The sequence below is a fragment of the Monodelphis domestica genome, chromosome 3, assembly GCF_027887165.1.
Source record: "Monodelphis domestica isolate mMonDom1 chromosome 3, mMonDom1.pri, whole genome shotgun sequence".
NCBI lineage: Eukaryota > Metazoa > Chordata > Mammalia > Didelphimorphia > Didelphidae > Monodelphis > Monodelphis domestica.
In genome coordinates this window covers 64069374-64085572 of record NC_077229.1, presented here as the reverse complement: position 1 = coordinate 64085572, position 16199 = coordinate 64069374, and the positions used below count along the sequence as shown (strand labels likewise).

At 39.5% G+C, this 16199-nt stretch overlaps 1 protein-coding gene across 3 annotated transcripts in view; it reads right to left on the bottom strand.

Moving 5' to 3' along the window:
• Positions 1-15702, bottom strand: part of ELAVL1 (ELAV like RNA binding protein 1) — a 79352-nt gene extending 63650 nt beyond the window's left edge. For all 3 annotated transcript variants that reach the window (XM_016432275.2, XM_007489496.3, XM_016432274.2), the window contains exon 1: positions 15514-15702. The gene's annotated coding sequence lies outside the window, so the exon portion shown is untranslated. The remainder of the gene's footprint in view (positions 1-15513) is intronic.
• Between the last annotated feature and the right edge of the window lie 497 nt (positions 15703-16199).

The following is a 16199-nucleotide window of genomic DNA, read 5'->3' as shown; positions in this document are numbered from 1 at the left end:
TTTTTTTGACTTTCTTTTTGCCTGACCATTCTTTCTCAATCTTCTTTGTAAGATCTTCATTTAGATTGCATATGGTGACTGTCCCTTTTGGGTCTTTCCTATGCCCTCTTCTCCCTTCATACTATATGATTTGGTGGTTTCACCAGCTCTAGTGGATTAAATTATCATCTCCATATAGATTATTCTCCAATCTTTATCTAATCCTAACTTCTCTCCTAACCTCAAATCTCCAACTTCCTTTTAGATAGCTTGAAATGGATGTCCCATCGATGTCATAAACTCAACATATCCAAAATGGAACTCATTATCTTTCCCTTCAAAATCTATACTCTTCTTAACCTCCCCATTATATCAAGTTACCACCATCCTCCAAGTTACCTAGGCTTATACTGGATTCCAGACATTTTTATTAATTGTCTCCCAAGTCTGGAACTTTCCTCTCATATTTATACTTCATAGATTCCCTGGATTTCTTCAAGCCTCAGCTAAAATCTCACCTTCTTCAAGAAGCCTTCCTGATCCTCCTTAACCCAAGACTGTTCTTCCTTCTGAGATTATCCCCAATTTATTCTGTACATAAGTTGTTTATATGCAGTTGTTTGCATGGTGTTTCCCCCATTACACTGTAATCTCTTCAAGAGAAAAGGCTATTTTTTGTCTTTGTTTCCCCAAAGTTTAGCACAGTGTCTGACATATTGTAAGCAATGAATAAATGCTTATTGCATTGACCAAGGAAGAGTGAACTGGCCCAGTGGAGAAACACAGTCAAACAAAATGGAACCAAACCTGAGTAGCCCATAAACTTCCAACCTGGGCAAGATAGGGAAGATTTATACTTAAAAATTTAAATAAATAAATAAATACACACACACACACACACACACACACACACACACACACACACACACAAACATGTATACCTCAACTACATAAAAATTAGTGGTTTAGAAAAAAATACTTCCAAAAGTAACAAATACTTGATTTATCCAAGGCATGCTAACCATCTAAACAATATATTAAAGTCATATTCTCTTTTTTAAAAAAGACATTCTTCAGTAAGGTTTATTGGATTTAATTTTTAGTTTAAAAAATATATAAATCAGAGGAAGATTCCCTTTAGAAATGGTCTAACCAATTAAATTAAGTGAGTCTTTCTAATATTTGAGAAGAATTCTTATGACAAGAAGAAATAGTCACTTTGTATAGACTTCAAGTAGAACACAGGATAATAGATTTAGAACTATAAAGGACACAAAAGTCCTCTAGACTTTCACTATCCTTTCACAGCAAATTGAAATGCAGAGAGTTAAGTGACTTGCCCAGAGTTATCCTGATAGTCAACAGCAAAGCCACGATATAAACTCAGGTCCCCTGACTCCCACTATGTCAGGTAGCCTTAATTAGATGATCACATAATAAAGTAAAGTAAGTATTTATCTGCCTTGACTCTCTACTCCCTCAAAAACTATAGGCTCCTAGAAGCAGAGAAGCATCTTTTGTGTGCCCTACCCAGCAACTACAAATGGCAGGCATATAAGATATACTCATTAGATACCTGCTGTATTCAAGTGAGAAGGTAAGCAAGTTGTGCTGTCACAGTTCATTAACTTGTTTATTTCTGTTCTGTAACAGTAAATTCTATTCTTCAAAAGGCATTTGCTCTCATCCATTATACCAGGGAAGGTGCAAACTCAGAAATATTAAAATATCTTGGGGGCAATTGGGTAGCTCAGTAGATTGAAAGCCAGGCCTAGAGATGGGAGATCCTAGGTTCAAATCTGGCCTCAGACACTTCCTAACTGTGTGACCCTGGGCAAGTCACTTAACCCCCATTGTCTAGCCCTTACCACTCTTCTGCCTTAGAACCAATACACAGTATTGCATATGGGTCAGTTGAGGAAGTTAAATCTTAATTCATACTGACTCTGAAGGAATACATTTTTGTTCTTTTTCAGCACAAGAAAAGGCCCTGTATAACTAGCATTAGCAGAATTTGTAATGTCTATGGGGCATTACTGCTGATTATAAGGGAGAAATGGATCATCTATAATATTTTATTTTATATATTTATTTTTAAACGCTTGCCTTCCATCTTAGAATCAATACTGGGTATAGGTTCTAAGGCAGAAGAGTAATGACGGCTACACAATGAGGGTTAAGTGATTTGCCCAGGGTCACACAGCTGGGAAATGTCTGAGGTCACATTTGAACCTAGGACCTCCTGTCTCTAGGCCTGGCTCTCAATCCACAAAACTACCCAGCTACCTCTAACTGCAATATTTTATTGTGAAATACTTTGGATGCCTTCATATTAAAAAAAAAAGTAAAAAAGTACATTCCCAAGCTAAGCTTTTTTTTCAAGTTTCACTATAATCTCTTCCTGTGCCTTCTTCAATCCTTCTAAAGCAGTTCTTGTCTTTTCTATCCTGGACCCTTTTGGCAATCAATCTGATGAAGACTACAGTTTCCTTTGCATAAGAATACTTTCAAAAGAATAAATAAAAATAAAAAAATAAAGTACACAGTATTGATATAGAAATGTAATTTGTCAGGGACTTTCACTCTTGCCTTTGTATCCCCCGCACCTTGAAGTACTTGGTACACAACAGGTATTTAATTAATGCTTGCCAACTGACTGATCTAAAATATGGGACCTGGTACTAACCATATCAGCTAATTCAGAGGAAAAAAAAAGAAAGGAAAAGATTATTGAAAACATCTGAAGCATCTACAACCTGACAATATGCTGCTTTTCCAGCCTTATCTGACTTTTTCTCAGACATTCTATACTCTAACTCAGGTGTTAACTTAGTGTCCAGACTTCCCTGGGAAACCATGACAGATTTCAGGGCGTCCATGAACTTGTACAGGAAAAAAATTACATGTTTGTTTTCACTAAATTCTAACTGAAATTTAGTATTTCCTTCAAATATAAAAGTAGACAACAAATTGCAGTAACATTAGCTGTAGTTGTGCCTTTGTCTTCAGTAGAAATCATACTGTCACATTCATACGATATCATAAATGAAAATGTAGCTCTGTCAAAAATCACTCTAGTTTAATATTCCTAATTAATGTAAACAACAACCTTTCACACTGATAACTGTAGAAAATAAAATTTAACTTTTAACAGGTCTATATTTTATATATTTTGAAGATTGGATTTAGCTATCTCCTGATTGTAACAATGAAGATACTTAGCTCTTCCTTGATTGGGAAGATTGAATTGTAATCCACAATCTATTTTTAGATTTTAATCCCCAAAAAGGTGATAACTCAGTATTTTAAGTAGATCTACCCATTTTAACTACAAAAAGGTGGTAAGTAACTACAAAAGGTGAACTAACCAAAAAAGGTGTTAAGTAACCCAAAAGGTATAATCTAACCTAAGAAGGTGTGAACTAAAGAGTGGGCAGTCCTGGAGAAAAGTGTCTGCTGTGATTGGTAGACGTGAAATTTAGGGGAGCTGACACAAGGGGAAAAGATCTTTAAAAAGAGAGCAGAGGCCAGAAGAAGATATTCAAGAGCTCTCTTGGAAGACACACCCAGACTTCACCGTTGGTGAGTGAAAGGCTGACTAGTGACCCTGCCTTTCTCCGAGAAAGGCCCATCATCTTGAGACTCTTTCCCCTGATTAGGGCCTTAGTATTTCTACCTGGCTCAGAGGAAGCCAGAGGTTCATCTCTCTCTCATTCCTTAATATCTTCCCTCTACTGTAAATAAAACTACCAAAAATTCCATGTACTTAGTAATTCATTTGGGGATTTAGAAGTTAAATCCCTGGTGACTACCTATATAAATATTCAGAGTCCAACCACAAAAAAAAATTAACAATATATCCATATATACACAAAAATACATATATACACAAAAATATTAATCCCTGTTCTAACTATTGTCTGGCATGCCTTTGTTCAATGTTATCCTTTTGCCTGGAATGTCTTTTCTTCCCCCTATTGAGTATTAAATTCCTATCCAAACTTTTAAAAAATAGCTCAAATACTATATTCTCAATGAAGCTTCTCCTGATCCCCTGAGTCAGAATTATCTATCAGACCTCACATAGTACTTAATTTTTCAATGTGACATCCATTACAGTTATATGTATTTTTGCATTTTATCTCCTTACTAGACTGGGAACATCATGAGAAGGATCATGTATCAACCAGACACCATCTTTCCCAGTGCTGAACAAAGAAGTCTGTATACTCTAAACACCTAAGTGTTAATTGAATAGAAAATCATACAATAGGAACTATTAAAGAAAAGGGAAGCATGGGAGCACAATTAGAGAAATAGGAAGATCTAGGAAAGTGTTTCAGGCAAAGTGGCAGGTGAAAAAGATGATGCTGCACAGCCATAGATATGGATCAGTTACAAAAGTAAAGATAAGGAAACCATACCCTAAAACTCTACTACCTCCATCTCATACCTTCTTTATTATTACATATCAGTGTTCTACTAGAAACACACAACCATCCAGACTAAGTCCACTACAAACCATGATCTACTCTCAAATAAGTTCTCATAGCTCTAAGGTAATATTATTCTTCCCTTCTTGACTCTATTCCCCACAGTAACTATTCTAAATCTCTTCTCTCCCACATTCTCCCTATTCTTTTACTCTCAGCTGAGGATCTATGATCCTATGCCCTTATCTCCTACTTTGCTCCTATTAGGAAGATAGGTTAAACAGTGGATAGAACACTGACCTAAGGTCAGGAAGACCTGAGTTCAAATGGGCCTCACACATTTACTAGCTAAGTGATCCTGGACAAGTCACAGCCTCTGTCTAACTCACTTTCCTTATCTGTAAAACGGAGATAATATAGCACCTATCCTGGTAAGTTGTTAAGCTAAAGCAGGATAGTATTTGTGAGGTGCTTTGTAAACTCTAAAGCACTATACAAATGCTATTATTATTATTATTTCACAGAGGAAACAAGAAGCCAACCATTGTGAGCTGTCTCCCCTTCTCCACACCTTGAAATCCCTCTATATCATTCCCCATTCTCACCTGCTTTGCTTCAAACTCTGGGGAAGAAGTAGTCCTTCCTGTCAAGATCAACCTCTCTACTTGTGCCCTTGATCCCATCCCCTTTTTCTTCTGAGATCTTGTTCTCTCAATTATGCCTTCATTGTCTTTCATCTTCAATTTCCTTATCCATTGAGGGGGTGGGGAGGTGGGGGTAAAAGGGAAAGGGAACAAGCATTTATTAAGCACTGACTACATGCCAGGCACCATGCTAAGTGTTATACAAATAATTTTTTTGATCCTCATAATGACCCTTATAGATAGGTGCTATTATTATTCCTGTTTAAAGTTGAGGAAAGCAAGTCAGAAAAAGGTTAAGTGACTTGCCCAAGGTCACACTACTAGTTTGTGAGGATACATTTGAACTCAGGTCTTCCTGACTCCAGGTCCAGCACTATATCCACATTTCACTCTAGCTGACTCTAGCTCTTCCCCGTTTCCTACAAACATCCCTAAATCTCCCTATCCTTAAAGAACCTTCAACTAGTCCTGCCATGCCCTCAAACTATCATATTATACCTCTCCTCCCACCCTCAAAGTTCTAGGAAAAGTCAGCTGGTCTGGATTGCCTTACTTCTCAACTCCTAGAAATCTGGCTGAAACTACTTTCTTCAAGCTTCACAATGATCTCTTCAATGCTAAATTCAATGGCCTTTTTCAGTTCCCATTTTACTAAATGTCTCCATAGCTTTTGACAATTCTGACCATCCCCTCCCTCACTAGATACTTTATTCTTCCTTTAGATTCCTTTTTTTTTTAACCCTTATCTTCCATCTTAGAATCAATACTGGGTATTGGTTCCAGGGCAGAAGAGTGGTAAGGGCTAGGTAATGGGGGTTAAGTGACTTGCCCAGAGTCACACAGCTAGGAAGTATCTGAGGCCAGATTTGAACCTAGGGCCTCCCATCTCTAGCCACCCATTTCCCCCCCTTTTAGATTTCTTAACACTGATCTCTCTTAGTTCTCTTCCTTACCTGCCTAACAGCTTCTTTTTTCTTTTTCTTTTTTTTTAAACCCTTACCTTCTACCTTGGAATCAATACTGTGTATTGGTTCCAAGGCAGAAGAGTGGTAAGGGCTAGGTAATGAGGGTTAAGTGACTTGCCCAGGGTCACACAGCTAGAAAGTGTCTGAGGCCAGATTTGAACATAGGACCTCCCATCTCTAGGCCTGGCTCTCAAGCCACTGAGCAACCCAGCTGCCCCCCTAACAGCCTCTTCTTAGTCTCTTTGATTAGCTCAGAAAAGACAATGTAGTACAGTAGGAAAAACAAATGCTAAATCTGGAGTCCCAGAGCCTGGGTTCAAATTCCAACTCTGCTACTTACCATCTATATAGCCTTATACAAAACATTTAACCAACCCCTCTGGGCTTAAGTTTTCTCATCTGTAAAATAAAGAAGTTGGACCAGCTGACTTCTAAGGTCTCTTTGAACTCTAAATACCATGATCATCAATACAATAACCAATTATGATTCTCTAAAAGAACATGAGGGAGCATTCTGTTACTTACCTGACAGAGCAGTGATGGCTTCAAGATCTAGAATAAGACTTTTTTTTAAAATATGGTCAATCGGAGGAATTTATTTTGCTTGACTATGCATATTTGCTATAAGGATTTTGTTTTTCTTTTTCTAATGGAAGGCATAAAAAGGGAAATTTAGAAAATAAAAATTTTTAATTGAAAAATGTTTCAAGAAATTTTTAAAATCCCATGATCATCATCTCTACCAACTTCATTACTCACCTCAAGATACCTCAGCCTTGGGACCTGTTCTCATGATTAGAGAATTGTTGGGCAAGATTGCCATTTCTTAAACATATATTAAGCATTTAATTATCAATCTGTCCATCCACCTTCTATCTCCTATTAATTAAATGTGGGTATCTTCAAGGCTTTATTATGGGTCTTTTTTTCTCTTCTCTCAGTGATTTTAGCAATTCAATAGATTGAATTATTTCTACACACGTCTCCCACAATTCTATATCAAGCCCTATTTTTTCCCCTGAACTTCAGTTCTACCTTAACAACTGCCTGCTAAACAGCTTTACCTATGTGTCCCAACAGCATCTCAAATTCAACACATACAAGGCAGAATGTATCATCTTTTCCCCCAAAATGTATCCCTTATCAAACTTACCTCTATCTACTGAAAGCATAATCATTCTTCTAATAATTCAGCCAGGTTCAACACTTTTGATTCTTCTCATTTTCTCACCTTATCATATTGAATCTACTGCCACTGTATTTCTCAAAAATTCCATCAAGATGATGACAAAAGTCATCTTGTCTCCCTACTTTCAAACTCTCTCCTCATCGATCAGTCCTCCCCAGAGCTGTCAAATTTGCATTTCAAGGCACAGAACTAAATATGGTACTCAAAATCTTCAATGGTTCCCTACTGACTCTAGGATAAACTCTAAAGTTTGGAATTAACCCCTCACCTCTATCAGCTCTCATTTAACTTTCTAGATTTATTTTATATTCTTTCCTTTCACATAATCTATCCAAACTGATCTACTACCTGTTTCCCAATTTTCCATTCTATTTCCTGTCTTCATGATTTTGCATATAGTACCCCTTCCCCTTCCCTCACCTTGCAATGTTCTGCCTCCTCCCCTATAACTCTGATTTCCTTCCACGCTAGCCTTATATATCACCTGCACAGTGAAGCTTTTTAAATTTCTGATTCCCCCTCCTCTTCCCAGCTATATTCTCTTTCTCTAACAATTACTTTGCACTGTTACATACAGCCTCTCCCTATTAAACAAAGTCCTTTGAGAACGAAAGCTTATTTCATTTTTTTCTTTCTTTCCTCCAACACCTAGCATAGTGGCTTTAAAATAGAATGTACTTAACAAATGGGGATACAAAAGGAAAGAAAGACTCTGACAAAGCTCCTGAGGATAAAGTAAGAGTAAGAGCATTTGAATGGTTAAAGAATAGCTCAATAAGATACTAAAAAGAGTTTGGATAAAGGTGGAAAAGGCTAGTGGGTCCTTTTTCACAATGTATACAATATTGGATAAATAAAAGCAAAAAGGATAATGGGCATAAATATGAGAATGAGGGCTTGATCAGTTTGCTTTGGGTTTATAAGCCAGGTGAAAAGCTGGAGGTAAAATTTTCAATTCTGCAGGGAACTGGTTATAAATCTTAGGTCTGAATTCATCTGATTATAAGTTACATGAATGAAAATAATTTCATTTTTAATTTATCTCTTATTCCCGTACCTAGAAAAATACCTACAGAAAAAAAAATTTGAGTATTCAATAAATGTTTGATGAATGGATTATATTAGAATCACTATGTTGTAGGCTCCTTGAGAGCAGTGTCTGAGTTCTCGCTATTTTGTATCCACAGTACCTGGGATGGTAAATTCACACAGAATAGGCATTAAATAAATGTGTGCTGATTTAAAAACCTAAAATAGGGCTGCAGAAGTTCTATTAAAAAGTCTTCAAGGACCCTCCGAAAAGGCTCAAAGAGGGAGTTAAACACAAATGTCCATTGTGTTTTCTGAGCCAGTGGTCAATTGTCTTCCATTCATGGAAGGAGCAAAGCCAAAAGCCTGAATCATTGAGAAAACTCCACCCTGGTCCTCACTGCCTCCAACCCAACCAAATGCTGCTGTCCTGGTGCTGAAGCTTTCATTTCAAATAATAGTGAACTTGAATGTATATATAAGCATAAAGTATACTTCCATGATTTCTAATAAGATTTTTACTGAAAATATTAGGCACCCAGGGCAGTTAGGTGGCTCAGTGGATAGAGAGATGGATAACCTAAAGATGGGAAATCTTGGGTTCAAATCTGATCCCAGACACTTCCTAGCTATGTGATCCTGGAGAAGTCAATTAATTTCTGCTTGCCTCAATTTCCTTATCTGTAAAACGAAAATAATAATAGCATCTACCTATCTCAGGGATATTCCGAGGATAATATGAGATGTTTGTAAAGCACTTTGCAAAACTTAATGCACTTTTCAAGTTTTGGTTATAATGATTGTTGGCAGCCACCTTTCCCTATAAATCCTATATCTTAATAGTCTCAGAAACTCAAAAAGAACTATGATCTCATTGATTTGTAGGTTGATTTCAATAATACAGATCACAATTAACCCATGCCTGCCCATCCTACTTAACTCTTGTCAATGCCTTCCTGTAAGTTGCCACCATGGATCTGTCCTTCCTCAGTTTCTCTTGACATGGTAAAGATATAAAAGTACTGTAGTTGTCCACCTGTCATGTTTCACCCTTTCCACATGTTCAGCCCATCTTCTCTTCCATTTATATATTTCCCCAATGACATTTTTTATTCCTGTTCTCCAATTCCACGTTGCTGATATCATGCAGCCTTCTCAAACTCACCATGTACCTTTCCAGAGTCCTCTGTGTGATAGTCATTTTAAATTCTACAGAAATTATGCTCAAGATTTATGCCATACAAAAACACTGGTAAAATAAAGACACTAAAATTGTTTCTGAGAGAAACTTGAAGTCATTAAAGAGGTTTTACAACTTTCTGAAGACAATTCAACCCTACTGTTTAATTCTGAGTCCATATTGCTCATTTGTTCTGTCTGAACCAGACATACATATTGCTAGATAACAGTGGTTGCACAATTAACACCTAGATTATAACAACTTAAAATATTTTTTCACTTTTTACTTTTTACCCTCTTATCTTCTCTAGCTACTGTTCTAACTTCTGTCTTTTGCTAATTTCTCAAATCCTACCACCAGGCTTCATTTCTTCACTTCATACTCTCTCTTTAAGCCCCTTTAACTAGGTGCCTATCTCTTGCAAGCTCTATAAATTCACCTCATGGCCATCACTAACTTCCTAATTGTCTTTTCAAATAGCCTCTTCTTCACAGGTAATCTCCTTGACTTCTCTCCTCTACAACATACCAATGACCACCTCTCATTCTTTAAACTTCCTCTCTTGTCTTCCTTGATATTACAGTATGCTCATTTTCTTCTTATTTTTCTGACTATGCATCAGTTCCTTTTCCTCTTCCCATCCCATAAGTTAGGGACCCTCCCCAAAGTTTTCCCCTACTCCTATATATACTCTCTTGAAAATTCTCCTTCTCATGTAGCTTTGACTTCCAAGAAGGTGCTCCTCAAATTGGTATTTCCAGCTTTGAGCTCACTCCTTCTTGAACTCTAGCTATATATCTCCTAAACATCCTACCATTATCACAGACTTAACTAATAAAATGGAACTCCTTTTATTCTCATCTACTATTTGACTACCCTGCCCTATTTCTGCTAATGATCTTACTCTTCCTCAGACTCCCAGAAGGCTTAAAAAAATATTGGAATCCATCTTTATTCCTTCCTTGGCCAGACAATCTCCAAGTCTTAATCCTGTCTTCACAATGTTTGTTATATCAGTCCTTACTTTGCCTTGTATCCACCAGGCCCATGCTCAGACCCTTACCATTTTATGCATTAAAGCACTGCTATGATAGTGCCCCAGCTTGCATAAAGTTCCAATGATTCCCTGAAGTCCAAAGGATGAAGTTCAAATCCTCTCCTGATAATACATACCTAACAGAGAATATTTCATTCAACCATCACAACAACTCTTTGAAATAAATAGTTATTATCCCTATTTTACAAATGAAAAAACTAAGGATCACTGACAATTAAATAATTTGCCCAGGGCTGCACAGCTAGTAAGTACCTGTAAGATATGAACCAGTCTTCCTGAATCCAGGTCCAACACTCTATCCACAATCTGGCCCTAATCTCCTTTTCCAATCATTTCCAAATATTCCTAGAGGCATACTGGCAAAGGAAATCAGATTTGAAGTCATAGGATCTGAGTTGAAATACAAGTTCTACTAACTATCAGTAATCTTATAAGGAAAGCCATTTTTATCATTCTAGGCCTCAACTAATTTCAAAAGGTTTCTTCCAGCTCTAAATCCTATAATCTGAATCATTTCTGAATCTTATCCTCCATCCCCAAGCACCCCACATCTATGCTTTTATTCAGTTTTATTGACTGAAGTACCCTATTCATCCCTCAAGAGTTTATTCAAATTCCACTCCCTCCAGAATGCCTTCCTTAATACTCCTCTGAACAAGTAAAATAATTATTTTATATAAATCCACCAATGACTAATGTACAGTACTGCCTGTTTAAGTCAATAATAATAAATATTTATTAAGTATCTACTAGGTACAAAGCACTGTGCTAGGGAGTAGAGACTAACTGGATAAGATCCAGACTCTGTCCTTACAGTATAAAAAGCTCGAAGTGTTATTTAAATCCTGGGTTGTCATTTAACTTGTCACTTGCAGGTCTGATCTCCCCAAACAGATTCCTTGCGAAGAAAAACAGAGTATCAAAAATTTAGAGCCAGAAGGAACCAAAGAGTCCAACTACTTCAATTTATGAGGCCCAAAATGGTGAAGTAACTTTCTCAAGGTCACACAGTGAGTCAGTGGCAGAGGCTAGATTGAAACCCAGGTCCTCTGGTTTTAAATCCAGGGCTCTTTCAACTCTAGTATGCCTCTTCCTTCACTACTCCCTAAGATACTGCCTTTCACACAGTAAGGCTTCAATAAATATTTGTTGAATTAAATAGCAAACGCTCAATAAATATTTGCTGGTCTGATTTTCTTTATTAGTAATGAAGTCCTAAGACCTATATAACCACATAATGAACTGATCCTCTTCTAAAATATTTAGAGTGGAAATATCAGAAGGCAAAGCAAAATGAAAACCGAACAAGCACATGAAGTGGTAATAGTAAGAACAGAAATGTCACATGGAAAATGAGGAAAAACAGATGAGGAGTTAGAAAACTTGGGCTCTAGCATCAGCTCCACCATTTATATCCTTATTATCATGAGCAAGTCACATTGTCACTTCTCTATGCTTCAGTTTCCTCATCTACAAACATGGATAAATTACCTTTCTATGTAATAGGGTTGCTATGAGGATCTAATTCAATAAAATGTGCAAGGCAATATACAAATGTAAGAGGTGGTGCTAACAGCAGAAAATAGTACAGTCTCTGCTTTGGGATCATCAGTATTTTGCCAATCTCAGCATTTTATATTGTTCAAAACATCATTTTAACTTCTCCCCACTGTATAGTTCTCATTCTCTGATTTCTCTGGCCTCCTTACATGGCACTAAAAGCTTAATATACATTTACTAATGCATCCATGACACCTAGTGGAAAAAAAAGGTTAGCCAACAGCTTCACCCACAAAACAGCATGTGAGGAAAACATTGGTCCATTTTCCCTCCTTCTGCATTGCAGGGAACTGAATATATTTTCATAATCCTTTGCTAAGGTTTCCAAGTGGATGCCTGGCCATCACTTCAAATTCAATATTCTTAAAATTAAATTTCTATTCTCTACCTACCTGCTCCCAAACCTACCAATGTCATTCTGCCTCAATATTCAGATTTAAACTTCAGATTTACCTTTGACTCCTCCCTGTCCCTTGCTACAAATATCCAATCCAATTCAACAAACACTTATTAACTGTGAAAGAGAAAGCATAACTTAATGGAGAGAAGATCAGCCTGGGAATCAGGAAGAACATATATACTAGATGCATGACAATGGATAAGTAACAAACTATCAGTGGCCCAGACATTGATTGTTACAGAAAATGTGGTTATCAGCTTTGGTGGTAGGAGTTTCCACACCAATGAAATCTCAGGTCCAGCCTCTACTCCAAAAATATCCAGACACAAAAGTCTTGTTAGTTCTTTAGAAATGTCCCTCTTTAATTTTGACTCCTTTTTTATTCCATTTGTCACTGCCCTGTCTAGTTTCCTAATACCTGACCTTTGTTAACCAATTCAACCTGCATTCTGTCCCTGTTAATTCTACATATTTATCATGCACCTATGGGCAAGGTACAGTTTTAAGTGCTCACTGATGAGATGAGCATCTCCTATTTCCCAAACAACTTGTATATCAGTCCCAGCAGTGAATCCCCTTCAAGCAATTAGCACAGTACCCTACACAGAGTAAGTACTCATAACTATTTGATTGGCAGTCTAACAGTAGACATGCTTTCCTTTTTTTTAAAGAACACTCCATAAGAATTCATGTACATGGTAGAATGTGTATATACATGTTTGTAAAACAGAACCACATTCCTTTTCTATAGCTAGGTATATAGAAATATCTAGATATTATGTAAAAATCTTCACGTATAAATCACTTCATGTATCTCTCTCTTTTTTTTTTTCCAGGTTGCCCAAGATAGTTCACAACTCTGTACTCTATAAGTTGCTATGACTGAAAAAAAAATATCATTATCCTATGGCCAACCTTCTGGTGATAAACCAGACATAAACAGATGCACAGATTTTATAACATGTTCCCAAATTTGCCAACATTCTCTAACAGTTCTTCAAAAGAACTGGTAAAATGCCATTAACCAGGAATTTTGTGCCCTTTAACCTTTATAAGTACTAAGAAATAAGCATTATTTCCCCGTTTTCTCAATAGAGAAAAAGGATTAAAAAATTTCAAAAGGCAGCATGCTAATACTAGAGAAGACTGTGGATTTGAATAAAAGGAGCCTGTGTTTGAATTGTGGTTCTAGTTCTCAGTTTCTTCCTTCGTAAAGTCAAAAGGTCCTTTCTAGTCCTAAATCTACCATGGCAGAGTGAAATGCATATCTAGATTCAAGTTCTAGAAATACAGATTTAGAGCTGGAAAGGACTTCAGGGTCCATGTAGGCCAACTTTCTTATTTTACAGATAAGGAAATTGAGGCCCAGAGAGGTTACATGGCTTACTAAGGGTCACACAAGTAATAAATATCAGATTATGAACCCAGATTTTTATAACTCTGCATCCAGCACGCTACCCACTATGCCATGCTGCCTCCCACTGCTGTAGAATTGGACAGGACCAAAGCTCTGCTATCAGTCGAATCTTTTCACCTATTTCAATTCCAGTTAAAATGTTGTAATTTTATCGTAGAATCATTTGTAAAATGGAAAAAAATAAGTGGCAGCATGATATATTAAAAAGAAAACTGGACTAGGAATCATCAAAAGCCTGGGTTCCAATTCTGCCTCTGACACTTCATAGCTGTGTAATCAACCATGGGTAAATCAGTGGTCTTCAGTGAGCCTCAGTTTTCTTTTCTATAAAATGTGGATAACAGTTGTAATACCCACTCCCCTAAGGGTTACTATGAAAATCAAATGAAGTAACAGAGATAAATTATGTCCTGTCAATCAACAAATATTTATTAAGTGCTCACTAATGTGCATTTGCATATACACACACACACACACACACACATATATATATAGGCATTATGCTAGGCACTGGGGATACAAATACAAAAGGAAACAGAGGCAACAAATGGCTCAGTAGATTGAGCAATGGAACTGGATTAAAGAAAACTTAAATTTAAATCCTGCAGCACACACTTAATAGCAGAGTTGTGTGACTATCCAAGTCTCTGTCTGCCTCACTTTCCTCATCTGTAAAATAATGGCATCTACCCCCCAGGGTTGGTGTAAAGATAAAAAACAAAAACAATGAGATAGAGCTTTGCAAACCTAAAATCACTATGAAAATCCTAGCTGTTATCATCATCATCATCTTCATTATTATTAACAGGCAGGAAACCAGCATTTATTAAGAGCACTGTGCTAATGGTAACTGCTATCCTTATTTTTTGCAGTCCCCACCTCAAAGGGTTGCTTCGAAGGGAATGAAGATGCTTTCCCAATCTCAAATGCGGCTTGCTTTTATTAAGATCCTATAGGAGACGATCTTCAATTCTCACCAACCCAAACCCTGAGTGCCTGACTGCTGACTGGAGCCTAGGAAAAGGAGGGGAGCTGTGAGTTCTTGGATCCCTTAAGTCCCCATGAAGGAAGGGGAAGGCAGCTTTTGGTCTGTTGGCCGAGGCTGGATTGGATGACCTCTGAGTCCTTTCCAGTTCTGAGACCAGGTGAATTCTAAGACTCAACAGGGAAAAGAAGTCTTCCCCTTTGCTTGGAGGGGCCGTTTCCATCTTTTTTCTCTTGGCCCTTCTATGGGCCTCGGTTTCCTCTCTGGAAGGATTCTGGCATCCTGCAGCTCTGAGATCCTAAGGAATCCAGGGCTCGGGGCCCTTTGCCTGCGGTGCTGGCCCTGGAAGGCTGCGCCCAGAGAGATGACCATCTCCGTCCCCTCCCCCGGGGCTGCCGCTATTCCTTCCTTCCTTCTTTCCTTCCTTCCTCGCTTCCTCCCGCCCTCGCTCGCTCGCAGCATCCCGGCCCCCGCCTACCCCGCGGTCAACTTCCCCGGGAACCGCCCCCAGGCGCTCAGGCTCCCGAGCGGCCCTCGGCCAGGGCCGAGCCTGCCGTGGGGCGCGGGCCCCGCGGGCCCCTACGTCTGAGCGGCAGCGCGGTCAAGCGAGCCCCAGGCTTCCCTCGCGGCCTAGCCCCAGTCCCGGCCCGGCTCCGGCCCAGGCTATGGCCTCACCTGTGTGCCGGCGGGCGGGCCCGGGACTCCTCCGGAGGCTGGGGGCGGGGGCGGGCGGGACAGTAACGGCTCCGCTCGGCCTCGGTAGCGGCGGCGGCGGCGACGGCGGCAGCGGCGGCGGCTCCTCCTCAGCGCGCACAACCCCGCTCCGGCCCAGCGCAGCCCGGGACCGCCCCCTCCGCTTCGACCGCCCATTGGCCCCTCTCCGCCACGGCGCTCTTCTCATTGGGCGATGCGTGTGTCACAGGACCTCGCGGGCCGCGGTGAGGCGGGACTTCCTGTCGCCAGCCCGGTGGAAGGAGGCGCGGCCTCGGGGCTAGCGGCCAGCGGCGGGCGAAAGCAACCTGGGTCGTCTCCCAGCCAAGTGTCAGCGCATTGGAGGCGGGTCTCCCTCCTTTCGTCCCTTACTCCCAAGGCTGGGAAGCGGAGGAGGCCCAAGCCAGCCTGTATCTCTCGCCTCTGACTCCATCCCCCACCCTGCCCCGCGTTTGGGGTTGCGTGAGCTCCCACAGCGGGTGCCCGGCTGCGTGTGCATGGGAGGGAAGGGAGGGAGCAGGTTGGGGGGAAAGGGGAAAGTGCGTCCCTATGTGCATGAGGGTGCATCCTTCATCCCCCATTCTGAGTGTGGAGGTGGGTGCGCTAGTACTGGGACACTCGGTGGTGGGTGCCTGCCCACTCTCTCTGCC